Here is a 24541-nt window from a genome sequence, read left to right as displayed (position 1 = left end):
ACTTATTACATACAATTAATTGATTAACCAGTGGACTTACTAGTGTTAATTATGTAAGATTTGTCCGGCTTAGTAGGCCTTAGTAGGCTCTGAGGATGGTGCGTGAAGCATTGAAACAGCTGTAAGCCGGACAAATCTTACATAATTAACACTAGTAAGTCCACTAATTAATCAATTAATTATATTCAAGTGTTAAAAGTAGTGTACGCAAGATTCAAAATGGATTATTACATACATTTAAGATTATTTGTTTTTCTCCGCTTTTGAGAGGATTTCTACTCTTAAGTTTAATAACCAAACACACCGAGGATGCAGAAGCGATACTCAGTACCACGTGCTTACGTGAACAACTACGAGCTCAAGTGACGCCAGCTTGTTACAAGAACAGACTACCTCGGTATTACTCTTTGTATTCATCCGCGTTCATAGTACATAACAAAATATAAAAGTAGCTTTCCTTTTACATAATGTTTTACATATGAGTGAAGTTATATGTTTCATTGTATTTAACAACTAGAAGTCAATTTTTTATTTTCAAATAATACAAGATGATAGTTTCCAAATACGGACTATATTTTCCAGCGTCGTGTGAGTGTTTCGACTGTGAGCCAGTCACAGGTATGACAGCCACGTGCTTATGTTTACATTAGGATTTTTCTTACAGCGAAAACAGTATACTTATGGCTTTTAAGGAACCCGCAGGTTCATTGCCGCCCTCACATAAGCCCGCCATCGGTCCCTATCCTATGCAAGATTAATCCAGTCTCTATCATCATATCCCACCTCCCTCAAATCCATTTTTATATTATCCTCCCATCTAAGTCTCGGCCTCCCCAAAGGTCTTATTCCGGCCTCCCAACTGACACTCTATATGCATTTTTGGATTCACCCATACGTGCTACATGCCCTGCCCATCTCAAACGTCTGGATTTAATGTTCCTAATTATATCAGGTGAAGAATAAAATGCATGCAGTTCTGCGTTGTGTAACTTTTTACTTTCTCCAGTAACTATATCCCTCTTAGTCCCAAATATTTTCCTAAGCACCTTATTCTCAAACACCCTTAACTTTTGTTTCTCAAAGTGAGAGTCCAAGTTTCACAACCTTATAGAAGAACCAGTAATATAATTCTTTTATAAGTTCTAACTTTCAGCTTTTTTGAGACCAGACTGGATGACAAAAGCTTCTCAACCGAATAATAACATGCATTTCCGATAATTGTAAATAGCCTATTTCATTTTAATAACAATATTGTTATCTTACGTACGTTTTGTAGTATTCAGTTTTATATATATATATATATATATATATATATATATATATATAGCCGTTACTCAGTAAATTATAGATATTAAGATCTAATTTAAGGTATTCTTCTCTACGTCTACTTACATACTTCCAAAATGTTTCACTTTCATATCACCAATACAGCATTGTATCATTAGTGATAAATAGACATCGGATTTTTAGGCACTAAAAATTGCAGTTTTGGGCGCCTAAAATAAGCTCAAAATTTGTAAAATTAGGCTCTATTTTAATGAAAATAGGCATTTTAGGCACATCAAGGAATCATACTTATTTCTTTCACTGAAATTTTTGGTTATACACTAAAATACGCACAAAAAAGTATGTTTAAACATTAAAAAAGAATACTATATTATATTTGTAAACAGAGCTGCACAAATTTAATACATTGAAACTAATGAAATAATGATTATTGATATCAAGATTACTCATTTTAAGTTATTGAAATTCAGTTCCATGCTCAGACTTTATTATAATTATCTGCACAGTACACCACCAGAATTTTTTCTAAATTCTCCACAGTTAACCTTTGCCTTTTGTCACTGAGAATCATTTTGAAAGCAGAAAAACTTCTTTCAACCGAAACTGATGTGAGAGGCGCAAATTTTAAATTAGGTACAATAGAAACATCAATACTTACTGGAACATTTACACTTTCCCCCGATATCACTCTTGATACTTTTTCCAACAATGAAAATCCTACATTCTTATTTAATACGTTGTCCCACTTATTTTTAACTTTTTTCCCAGTTTCGCCCAAAGCAGAATGTATGTTCACTTGAGCTTCCTTTACTATTGCTATTTGGCTACAAAGAGATTGTTTTTCACGTTCTAATTGTTCAATGCTTGCAGGTATGAAAGAAAAGTTTGATGTTATGTAGGCAATATCGTTTTTCACTCGTGAGTCATTCAGACAATCTTTCACTGCTTTCACACACGCTGCACTATCAGTTTCAGGTAATTTATCAATAACTGTGACCACTTCTTTAAAATACTTAGAATAATACACCAGTGACTGAATCCAGGTTCCCCATCGTGTAACAACCGGCTGAGGTGGGAGTGGGATATCTGGAAAGTTCTCTCTGAATATTGAAATCCTGGATGGGGCTTTACAAAAACATTTTTTTTGTGTTAGAAATAAACGAATTGACAAGAGGAAATTCATTCCGGATTGTTTCAGAAACCCTGTGAAGGCCATGTGCTAGACAGGTTACATGCGTGAGGTTAGGATAAAATGTTTTAAGAAGTGGAGCTGCAGCAACCATGTATGAGGCAGCATCAGTACAAAACAACAGAACTTTAGAATCGTCTATATTACCTGAGTATAAAGACTGTAGGCCTTTATTTACAAAATAAACAATGGCTTGGCTATTCACTTTCGAAAGTTCCTTAACACATACGAGGTGTGGAATCGAAGGTCCATCAGGACTAAGTTTTCCTACTACCATATTTGCTATATACCTATTCATAGGATCTGAGGTTTCATCCACAGAGACCCATATGTAAGAATCACCTATATCCTCCCGAATGGAAGCTAAAGTTTCATTGTATATTCTGTCTAAGTAATTTTTTCTTAGGGTCGACTCAGATGGGATATTTTGTTTGCAGTATTTTTGTAAAAACTGTCTTAAAACCGGATTTTCAATTGCATTCCAGGGAATATTAGCAGCAACAAACGCTCTGGTTAAATCAGCATAGAAATTGCTGCTGAGATTGGATGAAGTAGGCTGTGTTAGTAAAGTTTGTTGCAGTTGATTATTCTGCTGAGCTTTAGACTTATGAGCCGCTCCTTGCACATGCTGCTTTAGGTGGCACTTCTTTTCTTGCGAAATCTAAAAATGTAGAGTAAACTGAATTAAAATAAAATCCTAATTGTTGTATTGCCGTATTTCTATCACAAAGTTAGTGGGTTCGAACAATCAAAATTTTAATGACCTGCAAATACTTTAACTATCGGAATTTAAAAGGTTAAAGTGTAGTGGTCTTAAAAAGAATTATACCTCAGGATAGCTCAGTCAATGTATAAATATTATAGGCCTACTCATAAAAATTAATAGAATTTATATATTTCAACTATTGTTACATACCTGTTTGCTACAAATCTTGCAGAATATTATTTTTCCATCATAAGTGAATTCTGAATATTCTGTTAGCCATTGCCGGATCAATGTAGATTTTGCACTTATATTTTTCGGCATTATCGCGTTAAACTTCACAGGAAAACGTCCTACCGCTCAAAACTTCTCAACACAAATAAGGTGAGGGAAAGAGCAACTGTTAACGAGCATTCAAATGAACCGTTGTTATTGAGATTCAATTGGACAAAAATACAAAGTTCCACTTATTGTTGCATTTCCTGGTAGTGTTAACACTAGGAGGGCCATTCTTTTAAATATTTTGTAACGGTTTACCCTACTAATTCGCAGTTTTACGACTTTTCATAAATATTTCAAAAACACTCTTTCTCCAAAAATTGTGATTTTATGACACTCTGAAGGGCAGTACAGCTAATCGGTTTCAGACCGAAAACAGTCATTTTTATAGTATAGTATATCTCTGAATCGGTAGCAGCACATGTTGTGATTGTTGCCTGCTTCAAAACTAAGGTTGGTTCTTTGTCGGCATTTATGCCTCCAAACATGTTAAATTCGGTGAAATCTATTGCGAGTGTCGTGAGATTCAAAACATTTTGTTTCCTTTATCAATGGTTTCATGGCCGGTGTGAAGCAAACTTTCCACTTTTTAAATGGCTTAATTTTCGCAGTGAATGCATGTATAAATTATAAAAAGTAAGAGTAAAATGCGAAACTTTACAGTGAGTTAGGCATTTTTAGGCGAATATTAACAAATTAGGCTCTAATAACCGTTTTAGGGCATTTTAGGGCACTATAAAACTCTTTGAATACCTTTCAATTTCCATGAAACACAAATATTAATAATTATTTTTACTTTTCTCCTAAAGAAACAAAATAGGCATTTGCCCTAGAATCCGATGTCTGGTGATAAATACTCAGGTTATAGAATTAACTATAATACTATGTGTAATAGGCTATATATACAATTTTTATTTCTTTTGTTTCAGGCAAAAGTTTGATTTCTGCACATGGAACGATTTCGTGGACTTCGCTGCAAATATCGTGATTTGGTGAGTCACAATATTCTTTACCAACTCATTTGTAGTTCAGTTCATTTATAATTAAATGCTAGGCCATTAAACGACGAACACTTGAATGGTGCTAATTGCCAGTTTTGAGTCGGGTCTTCATAAGTCTTAATGTTTGACAATGAAGAAGATAAGTTCAGGCTAACCCAGGGATGTAGGCTTATTGGAAATTGCGCGCGAACGATCTTCGATTCTTTCGAGTGCTACCTGGCTGCAGTATATATGCTGTACAAAGAAGAGAGACCAAAATACAAGGCTGAACAAAATGAACATTATGAAGTAACTCTCTATACTTTTGTTTGCACATTTTTAATAAATGTAATACAATTATTTCACAGTAGAAGATGTCATATATTCGTATGTACGATTTTGAATAGCTAACGAAACGTTCTTTGCACGTTACAATACACAATAAATAACTAAAAATAACTACGTTCACGTATACAACTCTCGAAACTGCTGCAGTATTACATCATTTTCGACATAATAGCAATACTGTTATGCAGAAATAAACCTTTTAAGATAAAATTTCGCCAAAATCTCTTCTTCGATTTCCGCATCACACCAGCCTTATTACGTCTCGCAAAATGTTATTCAAAGAAGCAAATCTAAGCATAGCACGCTTATCATGGTCGAATAGCTTGGCCCTTAATGTTGGCTTTGCTAGATTCATGAAAACCTACGAGTACGTATGTGCTGCTGAAAATCGTAATAGGATATTTTTTCAATGCAAATTTACGAATCCTCAGACATAGTTCATAGCTTAAGGAATTGTAAAAGCTAAAGAAGTCCTTGTCATTATACGTACATTTCAGGAGTGCAGTATGTGAAAGATCAATTAATTTTAACTGCAACTCTTTAGGCAAATTTCCTGGATTTGCAGAATGGGGACAACATAGAGCTCTACTCTGTGTTGAATCATTTACATTTAAAGTTTCGGAATACTTCATTAATAATGCAATGTTTTTCACATATTAAGGACAGTATGACTACTTCTTCTATACATCGCTGCTCTTTTCAACCTATACATGGATAACACCGTTCTGCATGGATTTTGTTGTTTTGAAATAAATGAGTGTTCCTGAATCACAATTTCACACTGATTGCAAAAATGAAATCCGTTTTCGCGTACCACGTCAGAATTTTTTACAATTCAAAATGTTATGTTTTCAATATTTTTCGTAATATAGTAATATTACAGTGTGCTTGTCGTTTGTTAAAAAGGCATATAATTTAAAATTTAATACTTAAAATGTGACATAATATATTTTATTATGTTTGTATTTGATATTTATTAAAATCTACTGACTATATCCGCCCTTTGGGGATGTACAAAACTGTATTGTCCCCCTTAAAATGAACCGAGTTTAAGACATCCATTGTTTATTCTTGGAGATTTTTATCTGTCTGCACCCAACGTTATCTATAAACAGGAAGTTGAAATGTTTAGGCCCAATTGTATAAAACTCCCTGACTAAAGATCAACTTTGACCGAAGATCGAAAAGTGAACCGAGTTCAGACACTTCTTCTATTGTATAAAACTTTCCTCCGATCAATTACCTTGGTTCAAATGCAATCTAAGTTCACGTGAAAAGGATTTGGCAACATCGCATAAACAGGTGAAATATGTGATGCGCGGACCATGTTGTACAAGTTTGTTCAGAGTTGCCAATCTAGCGACTTTAACTCTTTTTCAATAACAATTTCTTTTAACTTCTGTGTTGCTTAAATAGGGGTTTAGCGAACTTTTTTGCACCCCATAGTGACAAAATTTAATCTTTCTTTGTTGATTAATGAGAAATCTAGCGACTTTACAATTACTTTTTGGCGACTTTCCGTACACACTGTTGGTGACACTGGTTTATTTGTGCAATGTAAATAATGGCGGACAATAAGAAGAAGGTTGACTGTTCTCCAAATTGTTATCGTGTTATGGTGTTTGATACTGCTAAACATAATAAAGCTTTATAAAACAACAAATTGGAAATTTATGAATGTACCTATCACATCCATTAATAATTAATGGTTGTTATAAACATAATATAATTATAGGTTATGTTATTTGATACTGCTGAACATGATAGAGCCATATAAAATATAAGATTGTTTGTGTATTAAGGCAAGAAATTAAAAAATATATACAAGTGTAACTACCATATCTATTAATATTAATAACAATGGTTATTCTATTTGCACAGTCTGCCACTCGTATATTTCAAACAGAAAATAAATAATTGAACTTGGATCATCTAACTTAATCGGAGAAATTTCTTCAGTCAAAGTTGACTGTAGTTTGAGACAAATTAATCTCAGATTAGGCTTTATACAACACAAAATTCCAAGTTCAGCTAGAACAAGGATCAATTTAACCTCTGATCTAAGATTAAATGGTTTATACAATCGTCCCTTAGTGTTTCAGGTCATAAAAAATTATGAAGAAAATATTTACTCTTAGAGATTGCTATTAAAACTAACTATGAATTAGAGAAATGACATAGGGTCCCTGTATATATATTTATTTATGGAAGTGCAATCGAGCTTATGAGGCTACAGATTTCCTTACTGAGATAATAAACCTATCCCCTTTTAAAAGTTGCTTTAAAATTAGAGGTTCAGTTTTGTGTTGTTGGTTGTCGTGTAAAAGTGAAGTGTGTGAGTTATCATTTTTCTCGAGACTATAACATAATAGTGTTGTTTCATAGAAATGTCGAAACGTGGTTGTGTAAATGATCCAAATTTGTTTTGCTATATATGTGGGTCATATACGTTAGTAAAACAGAGTCAGAATATAACAGCTTTTGTAAAGAATACTTACTTTCAATATTTTGGCATTAAGTTAGGAGACCAGGACAAATCCTAGTGCCCCACAAAGTATGTCGTAGTTGTGTTGAAGAGTTGAGGAGTTGGAAAAATGGAAAAAGAAAGTCGTTGCCCTTTGATGTCCCTATGATTCTGAGGGAATCTATAAATCATAGAGACGATTGTTATTTTTGTACAGTTAAGGTAGCTAGATATACTGCTAAAACAAGAAAGTGATTCTATATCCTAACATTCCCTCTGCCATTGGGGCCGTACTTCATGGTCCTGATATTCCCATTTCGCTATCCCCTGAATCAGATACATTGTCATCTGCATCCATTAGCACTGAAACTGAATCTCCAGTGGATCATACTTATGAACCAGACAACACTGGTGATGATAGATGTTTTAATCAAAGTGAGCTTAGTGATTTAGCGAGGGATTTAAATTTGCCTAAAGAATCAGCAGAACTATTAGTTTCTAGGTTAAAAGAAAAGAAAGTATTGGCTCAAGGTACATATTTTTCATGGTACAGGCATCGTGAGAAGGAACTTGTCCCCTTTTTTTTTTTTTTTTTTTTTTTTTTTTTTTTTTTTTTTTTTTTTTGCTGAAGAAGAAAATTTAGTGTATTGCCAAGTCATCATTGCCGTCTTAAAATTTTATAATATAAGCTATAGTTTCAAAGAGTGGAGGTTCTTCATAGATTATTCTCAGAAAAGTCTTACAGGTGTTTTGCTTCATAATGGAAACATTGCGGACTATTGCTGGATGTTAAAAAGGGACTGTTCTGAACAACATGCGAGGAGGTCAAAGAGGAGAAAATTTGAAGTGCAATATTGAGGTAAGGTTATGAAAGTGTTTATAATTACTAATTAATATTAATTAATGATTAATTAGTGGCAAATAGCAAATTGTGGCCTAGTTTTCTCACAAAATTCTTGTTGAAAATAATTTTTATGACGTTTCACAAAGCAATAATTTCATTTCTAGTTATTCATGAATTGTCTGAAAACCTGACATAATGGGGAAAAATGGAGATTATTTTCGAATTCAGCACAAAAAATCCGTTTAGAATCGCCGATCAGATTGAAAACAACAGAAAATAAGTTTTGAAATGCAGAACGGTGTAACCTTTGCACCGCTATCCCTCTTTCGGTAGGGGAAAGTTAAACCGCGCGCAGAGCAATCTACCCCTCAAACGCTTCAGTCCATACGGGCTTGAATATGCACCGCTGGGGTAACCCATCCGGAATCAGTAATCGCCTATAATTTTTTCTGTGGTAATGTCTTTTGTTTGCTTAATGTGCACCGCTATATTTGATCATCAGTTTACGGGTTTTTATGGGTTAAAACGTGGTTTTTCGTTCGTAGGTGAAGTGGTGAAAGTTCGTTTTCGATCACGGTGATTTTAATTAGTAATTAGTGATTAAAGGCGATTTTCACTTGCCAACGATGACAATGAGAGATCAGCGGTATTGTAACAACTGATCACGGCTTTTGGAGGTAGTAGCGATTGATCAAATCGTGATTTTTCGTTCATAGGGAAAGTATTTATTTGTTTATCTTTTTATTTGTTATTTATGTTTATTTTTCTATTTATTTATTTATTTTTTATTTACAGTAGATGCAGTATTTATTTCGATATTTATTTATTGTGGTGGAATTAAACCTAAAAAATGTAGAGAGAAGAAGTAAATGAGAAAAAAGTACAAATACAAAAAAAAAAAAAAGTAAAAAAAAATGCAAAAGAGGGGAGGAAAAATTTACAAGTAGGCTACATAGATAAAATCACAATAAGTAGGTTATAAAAAGTGTTAATGCAATACATTAACTGCCTAATATATTTAGAGACTGAAAGAAATCACAGAACATTTAAAAATAAGTAACTGATTGTATAAATTTCAAGAGAAACAAAACAGTAACAATTTCGAAATATTTACATTAAAGTTAGAATATCCAGTTTATTTCATTGGACTCTACCTACTCAGTAAGATGAAACTTACTATATAAGTTTGTTTTTGAATGCTGTTAAATTCCGATGCAATGATTAGACGCGATTTCCATCTGCCAGCGATGGCGATGAGAGATCAGCGGTACTTGATCAGCTGATCAGTAGTAGAACAGTGTTCTAGTTAGAGATGAACAAAACTAAATGCCGCTCTCGCTCGCTGTGTTCGTTGCATTTGTCTTTCGAGTCTCGTCTCATCATTCTCGTGCGCTTCGAGTCTCGCTCATCATTCTCGAAATAGCATTTGGTCGGCGTGGAAAGATTTAGTAACTTTGAATAACATAGGCCTACATCATTGAATAAATAACATCATAAATATTTAAATGAGACAAAAAAACAGAATAGTATCTTAGTTATCAAAATGTTCTGATTCTATTTATATGATATTACCTGTGGTTATATAAATAGAAAAAAACAATTTTCAAATAAATTTGCATTTCGAAGAAACATAAAACATAACCTTAATATCTTTTTACGTGATATTGCACAATTGATCTCAAACATATGAAAAGAAAATTCCTAGCCTCTTAATAAGGAACTAGTAATTAAATAAAGACTGGGGAATGGATTATTATACACTGAAAGATAGAAATGATGTTCAAATAGGCTACTTGATTGTTTATACATATTTAACAGTTGCCAAAGTAGATAAAAGTTCAGTCTGATATAAACAACTGTGGCGATTCAAGGCTGCTTGATTTTCGGGACTTCGGGAGTGACCAATCTCGGTCTCGAAACACTCATAACTCATAAACAGTCTTTACGTCAACGACGCAACGTATAGAACATTGTCGTGAGGGTTTTTGGGCTTTGCGGGCGCTGTTAGTCTTGTTTCTCGATCGTGATGGGGACGATTGCGATATGGAGTGATTTCTCACAGCGCAGTTCTCTTACGTCCTAAGCAGTGCGAGTAACCAGCTGTTTTGAAGCATTGGTTAATGTGATTATGATGTCTGACGTGTGGGTGTTAAAGTAAGGGAAGTATGAGTAAGGATGTTGTAGGTGCATTAATAGTGAGGAGGATAGAGTTTTCTTGCTGAATATACCCTATACGTTTTAGAATAACGTGTTGTGTAGGTGTTGGCTGGAAAAGCAATATTGTGGTGAAATCAAACAAATTAGTTGAGAATATATATTATGCAGATTTTCAAAATATTTATTTAAATTAAATATACAGTTTTCATTTGGCAGCACACACTGGGTAGAATAGAAGTAATATAACTGTGTAGATTTTAAAGCTTATTCCTTGGATAGAGTACAACAAAGTATTTTAATACCACATTGGTCCCAAATGAATACTTTTGTCCATAGTAATCACACTAAAGGTTTTGATTTTATCGATAGAGAAAATCGAAACTCGAATGGGGTTTAATTGACTGTTACACGATTAGAAGATAGTATATAAAGATTAGAAGAAATAATATAATACAATAAAATATTAATTGACTTACTCAAATACTAAATTGTCTTGAAAAATGTATTATTGTATCATCTCATTATTACAAATATTCCGCTAGATAGCTGTTCACTTGTTACCAATTGTGCCATCTATACAGTCTTCATTGAACTCTATGGACGATTACTAGTCAAGAACGCTTTGTTGATTCATTCCACTTCAATTATCAATATATTATATTAAGCAATCTCTGATAAGTGACTATCCATAATCTCATATAGCAGAACCCATAACATAACGTAAATAATATAAACAAGATAAATGATAGAAAAGTTTTATTTAAGAATGATGAAATAAACACGAATCATTTTAAAAGGTAATTAAATTGTTGTCCCAGTTATTCTGTTTTTTTTTTTACTTTAATTTATATAGTAAATTTGAAACATAGTGATATTTGCCATGGACAGGAATTGCTGCGAATCTCGAGAAAGACTCACAACGCTAGAGGAAGGGGTTCAGTGCGGAGAGGGGTGTTGTTACGTGAAACCCTAGATCATATATACCCAGATTGCTCGGCCTTATAGGCTTTGACGGTAACAACTTTTGTCAGGTTTACTATGCTGCCATCTAGTTGTTACATAAAGAATCACGTCATAACTCCCGTGACTCCCATTTGAATTGCATTAGCAACTGTACTGCCATCTCGTGTACGTTTACGGCGGACGGATGGCGATCCTGGCGATTGTTCTCTTCAAAGTGCTACCGATTTTAACATAGAGATGAGCAATCTGTTATATATGTGATCTGGGATGAAACTTACGTCAGAGTTCAGACGGTTTCACGAAACACAATTTTGTGATGCCTGAACTACTGGATTATTTAGCGTCGATGGAATTGATGATAGCGAGATGAGACCGAGGATTCGCCATAAAATACCTAATATTCACTTTACGGATGAGGAAAACCTGGGAAAAAACTAACCCAGTTAATTAGCTCAAGCAGGAATCGAACCCGAGCGCAACTCCAGGTCAGCAGGAAAGCCTATGCTACGCAGGTAGGCAAAACGAAGTTTAAAAATATCCAAATTTAATTAAATGTACAATAAATTATGGAAATGACAATTCATAAAAGTAAATTTATTGGGTATACACGATGCTGAGGAAATTCATGTTGATTGATTATTTCTGAAGTAGGTTATGCTGTTCGTCATTTAATTATAGAAACAATTATTGTGAATCATGAGGGACAAGACAAATACGACAATTTGAAATCGACACTATTTCAGTGATAGATTGCTCTGATTAGCTGAAATTCAGTGGATTCTTACATTTCTTTGGTGAATTGGTAGTGAGCGGAAATTTAAACAAAATCGATTTAAAGAACATGTAACGAATTTTAAATATTTTCGTGATAATTTTTAATCTATCGTTTAACGGCGCTCTATGAACTAAGGGTGTTATCGAGTGCGAAGATTCTCCATGTGATAACCTGACATTAGAGTTACAGTTTTAGATAAACGCGCTGCTGTCTCAGCTACGCCAGTAGCCTTGGTTATATTAGAAGAGACTAAAGAGAAGAGAAGACGCAGGAGTACATAAAAAAGTCACCAACTAAATTACTTTTTAAAAATAGATTTTTTGAAGGAAATGAGACAAGAAGTTCTAATGAAATTTTTTTATAAAATTGCGTCTAAGCCAGTTCTTCTGGATGGAAGCGAATGCTGGGTAATCGGTAAGAGAGAAGAGAGGAGGAGCCCAAATGAGGCTCTTCCGCCGTACTCGGTGTGACAGGAACAAACTGCTGAAATGGCTGCATCCGCTCAGACCGGGAGCAGATAATGCAGAACATAAAGGTACTGCGTGGAAGCAATGTAACTGTGCTGATTTTAACAGCTAATTCTTTGGATAGAGCACAACATACGTATACATTACATGTTCTGTCCATGGGCAAATCTTTTACTGCAAACCCAGCATTCTCCAATCTTTCCTATTTTTTTGCCTTCCTCTTTGTCTCCGCATATGATCCACATATCTTAATGTCGTCTATCATCTGATATCTTCTTCTGCCCCGAACTCTTTTCCTGTTCACCATCCCTTCCAGTTCATCCTTCAGAAGACAGTTTCTTCTCAACCAGTGACCCAGCCAATTCTTTTTCTCTTTCTGATCAATTTCAGTATCATTCTTTCTTCACCAAATCTTTCCAACACAGCTTCATTTCTCATTCCGTCTGTCCGTTTCACACGTTTCATCCTCCTCCATATCCACATTTCAAATGCTTCTATTAGTTTCTCTTCATTTCGTTGTAATGTCCATGTTTCTGCCCCATACAATGCCACATTCCACACAAAGCACTTCACTAGTCTCTTCCTTAGTTCTTTCTCCAGAGGTCCGCAGAAGATGCTCCTTTTTCCACTAAAAGCATCCTTGGCCATTGCTATCCTCCTTTTGACTTCCTGGCTGCAGCTCATGTTACTGCTTATAATACACCCCAAGTATTTTAAGCTGTTCATTTGCTCTACTGCCTTATTTAGAATTCGCAAGTTTACCTTCTTTATTTTTCTTCCTATGACCATGGTCTTCGTCTTGTTTGCATATATCTTCATCTCATAATGCTCACAGCTGTCATTTAGTTCCAGTAGCATATCCCTTAATATTGTCTCCTCTTCTGCTAACAACGCCATATTATCAGCAAATCTTATGCACTTTATTCTTCTTCCTCCTACTTTTACCTCTCCCATGTTCTGAAAACAGTTCTTCACCAAATCTTCTAAGTAGATGTTAAATAGTGTAGGTGATAAAGAGCATCCTTGTCGTACTCCTCTAACTATTTCACTTCCTTCAGACATTTCTTCTCCTATCCTGACTTTGACTCGTTGTTTCATATGTAGATTACTGAACAGCCGCCTGTCTTTCCAATACACACGTATTTTCTTCAGGATGTCCATCAGTTTGTTCCAATTCACTCTGTCAAACTTCTTTTCTAGGTCTACAAATACTATGTGTGTATTCGTAGGTGAGCCGACGATGCTTTATTGCCAAAGTGCGCAGACTTTTAGCCAAGTTTTGTATTTAGGCCTAATCATTTAATCTTTATTTATATCTTTGAAGGGTATTAGTTTAAAATTAACTTAAAGCCTTTAAAAGACATTTATTCATGCACTTAGTTACAAAACGCACAGTAGGTCTGTTTTATTTATTTTAATGTATTCTATTTTCCCCTTCAATCTGCACAGTTATATCACTTCCATCCTGCATACAGAATAATAGCTGTAAGTGAAAGAAAGAAACACATGGAATGGCAGATGGGTGCTTTCCTAAAATGGCTTTGCAACATATTTCTATGGAACAATGATCAATAGGAAGATATAGAAAGAAATGAGAAAAGCAAGTGATGCTGCTTTGGAACGGGGAATTAGTACCTGACTCTTGGATGGAAGAAGAAGATGAGGAAGAAGAAGAAGAAGAAATTTTGCGATGCTGAAAAAATCGATTTCAAGATATGGTCTATCGTATGTCTGTCTCTTTGTCTCTGTTTCTCCTGAACTAGTTGATAGATTTTGTTCATATTCAACATTTTAAAAATGAATTTATTCGACACACGTGAAATACAAGTCTTATGGCCGGTTTGTCCAAGTATTGTTAGAACACTTAACGACTGTTAAACCTTCAACAGTTTGTTAAATACAGTTTTTCCATTTGTTCAACACCAGTTTGGCTTAACAGATTCTTAACCGTTTGTTAACTTTAAATGTAGTATTTCAGGCCGTTAACTCATTTAACAAATAGTTAAACATGGCGGATAACACCACAGCTGTTCAGACAAAAGTTGTTAAAATAACATGTTATGTTTCTCTTTGAGGAATGTTTAGAGTAAGGGACGGTTTCACCAAGCTTCAGTAAATCAGTCCAAATGAAACATTAACTAGTACTAAACATTGAAATATTTACACGATTACGTTTGTATGTGAGCTGTGTCCGTAGACTTCAAGCCTAACAGCTATATATGCCTCGTCGCTCCGGTTACGTCATGACACCCCGACGGAGTAGACAGTAGCGTGTTGGCTTACAATCCTAGGGGCCCGTGTTCGGTTCTCGGCGATAACTTCTTTTTTTTTTTAACGTAACTAATTTTTATACATCTTACCTTTCTTCATTTTTATAATTTTGTGTAGTGGAACTTATTATTTCGCAACTCTGGCTCCACTAGGAGAATTTAAAAAAACTCTTGGGAGATCAATTTTCTTCCCGAAATAAAACAAAGATAAACAAACAAATTAAAGAAAAATAAAAGAAATACACATGTGGATCTAATACATTGTCCACATGCCATCGGCGTCTATCACTGCCTGGCATTTTCGGGGCATTGAGTCCACCAGATCGCGGAAATAGTTCTGGTCCTTAGCGAAATCTTCCTAGGTAACCAGAACTTGATCCCAGAACTGATCTGGATTTTGAGGTGGGATGTCTCGATATTTTTCAATCCTCTTGTTCATGCTTTTCCGTGAACCGTCTTTGAACGTTTATGGCGGTGTGCGCGGGGTGATTATCCTGCTGGAAAATTAAATTTCCATCGGAAAGAAAACGATTATAAATTCCAAGAATCCAGCTCTTTCGCTTCTGTTTTAAAGCCAGTGCAAACATATCTTATCGCTAGCTATAATATAATTCTAATAAATGAAAGTTAATATACCAATTAAGTTTTGTTATGTTTGAATGCACATTATGTATTAATTTACTAATATTTCTTAGGTACCGGTATGTAGTTATAATAATCACTTTCATGTCTTAAAATAAAACTCAGTTGTATGTTACCTAGTTGAAATAGGCCACTTGTCCAATTCACTAGCTACTATTAACTCTAGATTCTATGTTACTAGCTCTTCAACTATAGCCAATGTCAATAGTGCTTTAAAATACGCAGTGAGTAAATAATAAAATGTTTCAGCAGCAATTGCTTCTTTAGGACGAAATTACATATAATTTATACATGAACCTAAATTAGAGAATTTTATATGATACGGAATTCTCCTCGGGGTTTTCTGTACAGTTGACTACACACACATTCGTGTAATTATTGTCACCTGGTGGTCATAATGCTGAGATTTTTCTAAACAGAAATTCATATTTAGCATTATAAAATGTAACCATACATAATAATAATTATTATTCAATAGCAGTCAATGCAACTTTCATTTATCAATTCTCTGTACTGTATGAATCATGGCTACTGTAATAGGTTACGATTTTACACATGTTTCATGACTTACTCCATAGTACAGAATTTAAATAATAATATCAGCCAATAAGAAGTTGTCTTATATATGCAAAATCATTACCAACTGCTGTTGAGTAGTTAGAATAGTATTAACGACAGTTAAAGTTAAGTGTTGGTTATTTTAAACAAAATTATGTTGGAAAAATGGAAAACATCTTAACAAAACGTTAAAAATAAACCAGCTGTTAATTTAACATTTGTTAAGCCAAATTAAACATTACTTGGAAAAACTGGCCATTAGAAGAATTAACAAGTCTTTGTTAGAAATGAACACACAACATCGATTTACTCCAAACAAAAACAGTGCTTAAAAAATCTATTTAAAACAGGGCTGGGCAGCAAGAGCTGATTCTACTCTCTCACAGGGAGCCATATGATTTCTCTTCATCCCCTTTCTTCCCCGCCGAACACCGCGCAGTATTGATGCAGTAACGGATGAATATTAAGCATCCCCGTTTAGAGTCTAGTTCCGCTCCCGATGCCCAATCCTGGTTTAAAACAATACTACTGCGATTTAGTAAAATTCCCCCATGTATAGGCCTGTAAGGAGCCATACAAGTGAATGTCAGTTTAAAATAATGTAAAGTGTAGCGTAAGCGACTGCTTATTAAAATATTAATAAAACACAAACCACGTAACATAAGCGGATGAAAATTTATGCATTTGTCATTATTAACAAAGTATACCGGTCATAAAGATTTTATGATTCTAACTTAACAAATATGGAAATTATAAATTTCACTATAGTTTATTTATTGATTTATTTATTTGTTTATTTATTTATTTTTATTGCTAGTAAGTCTGAAATGAATACAAATTAATAAATACAATGAAAGATAAGCTAGCCCACTCCTGAATGAGTAAGACTCGTGCTCAGGAGGGGATTCCAATACAGACAAAAATAAAATTAAAATTGAGGGTGAATACAGATTGAATAGTGTTTAATATGTTTAAACCCAAACTATAAATCCAATACAATTTTTTATATATATATTTTTTATTAATTTGAAGAGGATTCGTGGTTGAAATATTATTGGAATAAAATTTGTTTAATAATCTGGATACCTTGACTCATTCTTAAAATATGCACTTTGGAAATATGGATATAGTGTCTCCTTAATTCCATTCTTACATCACTTATTTTGATCGGGCGTCACGGGAGTCTCATCGTCTATCCATCTAGTAGATAGATAAAAATACAAAATACGATCTAGTGAGTGTGTCCACTGTTATTCTGTATGAAAAATTAGTCTGAAGTTGAAGCATTGGACTGGTTAGGCCAGGAAGGTATTAAAATATCTTTATTTATATGCAAATTTACAAACAGTGTATTCTGGGAGGAAAGTAAAGCGATCTTACGAAGACTTCAACGGTCACTAGCGCGCAGACCTTTATCATTGCGGGTATTGTAACCTTGCCAAAAACTTCGACGGCGCCCCTGACCCAAGACGGTGGCGCCTCACGGATCCGCTCAGGGGTGCGAAAATGTTCCGTAAATACGACTCTTAACTGTTACTAATTTATATACTGTATTTTTGAATTATTAATGTATATGAAACAAAATTTTAATATTTACACTTTTAGAAAAGATTGTCTTGATCATAGTACTAGGTAATTAAGTATGTTTCATCAACCAAGATGTTGACTAACAAGAACCAGTGAAAATTTTGAAATAATGGCAATGAAATTGTCTAATAAAATGCTCACATATTTATTTACTTTAAGCTGTGGTGAATTTAGAAATGTTTTCTCTAGTTGGCTCATTAGTAAGACTTTTTATGATATACAAGAATGTTTTAGGGGAGAGTCGGGTAGTATCGGACATCGGGTAATATCGGACAGTGAATTTCTTCCATCTACCACACGATGATAGTACCTGATTGACATGGTTATGTTTCTGTGACGTCGCATAGAGAAACGTAACCATGTCATTCAGGTACTACCATATGGTGGTAGATGAAAGAAACGCACTGTCCGATATTACCCTATGTCCGATACTACCCGACTCTCCCCTAACTCTTAACTTTTAATAATTGTATTTGACAAGTCTATTAGCCTACACTATTTCAGTGTTTGAAGACTGCTATGGTAGTTGTTTTAAATTTGTACGAGTACCTCTGTTGTCTGTCGTGTATCAAATCGAAATGATAGCCGTCCAAATCTCAGATTTAAAATATCGGCATACTAATCAATTCAAATGAACAAAAAATAAAATGTAATACAATTTTAAAAAAGAATATTGTGCGACAAGATGTGGTACCTATCAAAACGATAAAAATTTATTGAAAATAAATAATATACATTGAATATTATAAAGATGAATAGAGATGGTGATTAATGATGTTCAATGAAGATTTTAAAATGGTTGCTGCAATTTTCTGAAGAGTCTTATCAGGAACCTTTAATTTTCTGAGGATCTCCAATATAAATTTAGGAATTGTTCCTCGCGCACCAAACATAAGTCCAATGACATTCCAATCTTGCATATTATATTTATGACTCAGATCAGCACAGCATGGAAGATAAATAGCGCGTTTCTCTTCATGTACTTGCTTTGGTTGATCTTCATTAATTTCGAACCTTACAGTGGGGTCAAGAATGAGACCAATTTTTTTTATTTCGGTCAATTATTATGTCAGCACGCCATGTAGATCCTTCCGTAGGAAGAAATAAAGAAATATAATTACAAAACAAACAAAGAGAAATACAAATAAAATAATACAAGCAATATAAAAGGAAGATACAGTAGTATTAACAAAATTTGAGACCGAATGAGCAGCGCTCGTGCTCGGTCGCAGTTCAGATATAATATTAAAATAAAAAATATTAATAATAATAGTAATAATATAAATAAATAAGTAAAATAAAATAGGAACTAAAATATAATTACAGCGACAATGGAATTATATAATATAATATTAACACTAGAGAAGAATAATATCGCACGTGAAAAGTAGGACTAATATATGTCAAAATTATAGAATACAAATATAATATAGGTTGATTAATTCATACACATAGACTATAAATTTATTTAATCAAATTGAAGATATTAACACGTTTCTAATTTTCTTGCTATATGTTAGTGGGTTACATGTTAGAAGTTCTGGGTGTAATTTAGTTAAAGCATTGTACAACCGAGGACCAAAATTTATGCTATGCTTTAGACCAGCAGATGTGAGACATTTAGGTTCTACTAATGTTGAATTAATATTTCGTCTTGTGTCATAATTGTGTGTCTGTAATACAAACTTATTACGATTTTTATGATAAAATTTTAACAGCGTATACTTATAAATTTGTTCAATATTAAATACATTAAATTCAGAATAAATTAATTTAGTTGGATAATCGAAACGTTTCTTCAAACAAATTTTAATTATTCGTTTTTGTAGTAAATTTAACGGACTAAGATTAATTTTTGTACTTCCACCCCAAACAATTATACCATATTGAATGATAGACTGAATAATGGCCAAATAAACATTGCGTAGAACTCTAATAGGTAAGTAGCATCGAAGATTAACGAATTTATAAATTGTTTTACGAAGCCTCTTACAAAGATAAGTAATGTGATGAGGCCATTTTAAATTCTGATCAATAATGATACCCAGATATTTGACATACGTGGCTTCTTTCAAAGGTGGACATTTACAACTTTTGGGATCTAAAAATTTTCACTGTGTATTATTAGTCTATATTTATCGCTAAATTTTAAATTTTGAACACTGGCAGCTGTTAACGAAAAAGGTACTAAAGTTGATTTAGATATATTTAAAGAAAGGAAGTTGGAATTAAGCCATTTTTTAACAATGTTAGCACCTATATTAGCATTTCTATATGCTTCCTGCCAAGAAAAACCACTGAAAATAACTACTGTATCATCCGCATGTGAATATATAGATCCATTAAATTTTTCTAAATTTATATTTAGCAGATCATTAACATATATTAGAAATAAAATAGGTCCCAAAATTGTTCCTTGCGGTACCCCTATATCAATATATTTGTATTCACTAAATTGATCTTCAATTTTGGTCATTTGCCTTCTGTTACTAAAATATGATTGGAATAATTTTAAAACTATACCTCTAACTCCAATAGTATGTAGTTTGTCCAAAAGTAAATTATGATTGATAGTGTCAAAATCTTTCCGTAGATCCAAGAAAATACCCAAACATTTGTTTCCGATATTTGGTTCATTGATAATTTTTCCAGTAACATTAATAAGAACATCATCAGTAGAAGACATTGAACTTCCTCATATACTTCGTATTCACCATATTCCCTTAATCTGTTATCAATTATATTGAGCGGACTGTGTTATGTCTGTCAATTCACACTAATTCGCCCTGAGGGCAGAAACCTAGCTAAATAAATAAATAAATAAATACATAAATAAATGCATAAGTAAATAAATAAGTAAATAAATAAATAAATAAATGAGGGTTGAATACAAACAAAATATAATAAAATGTAAATAAATAAATTACTTCTCTATTAATTGTTCTCGGATAGAATTAATACATATTACGACATGAAATAAGTATCTCTTTAAAAATGTCAACTTCTGTTCATAAGATAGTAATAATGATGATGATCATAATAATACTACTACTAATAATAATAACAATAAAATCGTCATCATCATTACTTTCAGAATGTATGATCTAAAATGAAAATCATAATAATTTTCTAATAAAATAATAACTATCATTAATCAACTTATATACATTACATTAAAATAAGTTAAAGCTGGGTTTTGCAATGAAAGACCTGCACTTGGGCAGAAAACTATGAATGAATGAATAATTTGGAATTAAATAATAATAACAATAATAATAATAATAATAATAATAATAATACCTTTCAAAATGTACATACATATATAATATAATAAGATCACAATAATTAATTTTCAAATTAAATAATCATCATTATTTTTTACATTAATTACACATCTAATAAAATAAACCGATAACAATAATTCTAAAGTAGAGTAATCGTTATTACTTTCAAAATTGATATGTCTTACAAAATAAGATAATCATAATATTTTTTCAAACGAAACAATACTGGCAGTTACTTCAAAATTTACATGTCTAACAAAGTCAAAGTAATTTTCAAATGAAATAGTAATCATGATTTTTTCAGCATCTTTCAAATAAAATTTTAGCCATAATTATTTTTAAAGTTTATGGGTACGTCTAACAAAATAAGATGTTAATATTCTCAAATGAAGTAATAACTCTCAATACTTTCAAAAGTTTATGGTCTAACGACATAATATGACTAATTTTCAAATGAAATAATAGCTATCATTATTTTCAAAACAGAATTATACAATGAAAGTAATTTTCAAATTAAATAATAACCGTTATTACTTTCTTTAAGCTTATACGTCTAACGGAATAAGATGACAATTTTCAAATGAAGTAATACTAATAACCATATTACTTTCAAAGTCTAACGAATAGGATGACAATAGTTTCCTAATGAAATAATATTAATCAGTCTAACAAAATAAGTGGATCATAAGAATTTTCGCATTACGTGATAATCAAATCACAATTTCTTTCAGAATAATTTGTCTAATAAACTAAGACGATCACAATAATATTCAAGTGAAATAATCATAAGGAATACTTTTTAAATGTACTGTCTAATAAAAATATGATCGCAATAATTTTCAGTTTAATAATAATAATAATAATAATAATAATAATAATAATAATAATAATAATAATAATAATAATATCATCATCATCATTGCTTTCAAACTTCATACATCTAAGAAAATAAGATGATTTCAAATTAAGAAATATTGATCTTTACTTCAAAATCGTACACGTGTAATTAAATGATGTGATGATAATAATAATAATAATAATAATAATAATAATAATAACAGGTTAAATATAACAATTATCATAAATACTAAAAAAAATTGAACATCTGACAATATTCTAAGATCTTAAAAGTTTTCAGAGTTGTGGCATCTACTGTAGACTTATATTCTGCACAAAACTTAACTTAGTTGGACATTAGTATAATTAAAGGAAGTCTATATTCTATATCTTACAATGTTAAATTCCTCAATTTTGGGTGCAATTTTCTCAGAAGTTATAAAAGATACAAATGTAGAAAAAATATGGCTTATGTAACATACCTTTATGTATAGAACAGGTTAAATAAATTTAAAATTCCACTGAGCGGTTAGCAAAAAAATAAATAAATAAATAAATAAATAAAAAAAAATCATTGATAATATTTTTTGCATTAAGAATGCTGAAAATAGAAATAAACTTATTTTTTTTAACTTACTGTGTAAAATACCATCAAATTTATATTGCATATTAATTTCAATCTTCTGGGAAAAGTGCACCAATGTCACAAAAAATAGGAAAGTACAGAAAAATGGTGTCAAAGTTTCCCTATCTTGCAATGTTAAATTCCTCAGTTTCGGGTGCACTTTTCTCAGAAGTGATAAAAGATACAAATGTAGGAAAATAGAGCATTTGTAACATACTTTTATATACACAACCGGCTAAATAAATTTAAAATTCCACTGAGCTATTGGCATGAAAAGTTTTTATTGATAACATTTTTTTCCATTAAGAATTACTACAATGTTTTTGCTGAAGATAGAGCTAACAGCTGACAGTTATAAAAAAATAAAATCATATTATCATTTTGTACATATTAAACTACCGAAAAACAATAAAAACCAAAATTTCATTTTTTTTTGTCAAAAAATTCCGTGTACAGACTGTCCTTAAGATAAATAAATCATAATACCTTTCAAAATCATTTTGCATGTTCTATGGAATGTAGATCGAAAGTGATGTAAGCTAACGTAAAATAAGTGGAATGTAGTAGAATGGAATAAAATTATATAAATAAAAATTAATTGTAATTTAAATACATGTGAAACATTTGTACAAACACAGTTTCCGGTGTTAGGAGACTTTCGTTTGGAAAATAATTAAACAATCAATTCCCAATTTCATTTTATAATTACTTTTCGAAAATTTGACCCTTTCAGTAATCGACTTGACAATTATACGAATTTGCGATTGATCGATTCAAACACAAAATGGTAACACACACCGAGGTGCGACTTACGTGCGATGTGACGACACCGGATGCTGCTTCCGACTGAGGGGTGAATATAGACGCAACTAAACGCCGTCGTTGTCTCCACACAACTAACCCAGTAGTGGTGAGCGATGCAAAACCTCCCCTCTACTAGAAAATTACTCGCAAGTAGAGAAAGAGATGGTCGCATCGTCAGCATAGTCCAAATTCCAATTCTTGGCACGTACTTGAGTCGTCCGTAATAATGCCCCAGAAGACCCGCGTCATGGGACGATAACGAACTTAAATTGCTGTCACTATCGCCTCTCTCCAACTCTTAATGAAATCGTTTTATATGTACAGACTGTGTGGGAAATATATTAACGCAAGGATTTGGTCGTCTTTTATGGAAATACCTTTGCGGTTTTTGGCTAGATTCAATTTACGGAACGTTCATGCGATCTCTAGCGAAGGTGGCGGTGCAGTTGGTATTCAGTTCAGTATAGCTAATTTATTAAATGTGATGATAATAATAATAATAATAACAATTTATTTATTAATTATTAACACCTTTACTTTTTAACTTCGCTCTAGAATATGCCATTAGGAAAGTTCAGGATAACAGACAGGTTTTGGAATTGAACGGGTTACATCAGCTTCTTGTCTATGACTTGAATATGTTAGCAGAAAATTCACAAACGATTAGGGAAAACACGGAAATTTTACTTGAAGGAAGTAAAGCTATAGGTTTGGAAATAAATCCCGAAAAGACAAAGTATATATGATGATCAGGGAAAGGATTTATATGTAAATACATATTTACTTATAAAGCTAATATAATTTATATTTTGCATTATCTTTATGTTTCACAATGTGTAGGGTTGAAAAATCCTACTTTTATTTTCCATATTTTTCCATATTTTAGAGTTTAGTACATATTTTCGTTAATTTCCATATATTTTTCATATTTCATATAAAACAGTCCATATTATATTAGGTTTAACAATAAAACAAAACAAAATTCCATTAACTTTTAAAAATACATTTCAACAATAGAGATTTAAACACATGTTCAGTAATCCCTTTAACATCAGAGTTATTTGAAAATTAGCAGTCCTATCAACAATGGGAAAGTAAGTTACAAAACTGTATTAATTTAATTTAAAATTTTTAACAGACTTCAGTTGTGCAGCTCAACAGTTAAATGCCAGTCAGAGTACACATAGGTTCAGTTTTGTAAATCATACTATAAAGACGGTAAATATGCCAAAAGTACGTCATTCAGTCAATTTAAAATCAAAACTAACAAGTTACATTTCAGAATTTAAAGAAGATGGTTTATCAACTGACAATAAAATATTATTTTGTAATTTGTGTCAGTGTGCAGTATCATCTACACAAAAGTTCCTGGTGCAACAACACATTACAACTAGTAAACATCAGGCCAACAAACAACTAAATTCCAAGCAGAGACAATTGTTTTTAACACAACCAACAACATCGAATGTAAGATCTGA

The 24541-nt window shown here is 32.5% G+C and overlaps 1 protein-coding gene across 1 annotated transcript in view; it reads right to left on the bottom strand.

The window, feature by feature from the left end:
• Positions 1 to 23146, bottom strand: part of LOC138701730 (uncharacterized) — a 48977-nt gene extending 25831 nt beyond the window's left edge. The window contains exon 1 of the mRNA XM_069828944.1: positions 23073 to 23146. The gene's annotated coding sequence lies outside the window, so the exon portion shown is untranslated. The remainder of the gene's footprint in view (positions 1 to 23072) is intronic.
• Positions 23147 to 24541: the final 1395 nt, after the last annotated feature.

This window comes from Periplaneta americana, chromosome 6, assembly GCF_040183065.1.
Source record: "Periplaneta americana isolate PAMFEO1 chromosome 6, P.americana_PAMFEO1_priV1, whole genome shotgun sequence".
NCBI lineage: Eukaryota > Metazoa > Arthropoda > Insecta > Blattodea > Blattidae > Periplaneta > Periplaneta americana.
This window is presented reverse-complemented; position numbering and strand designations above follow the sequence as displayed.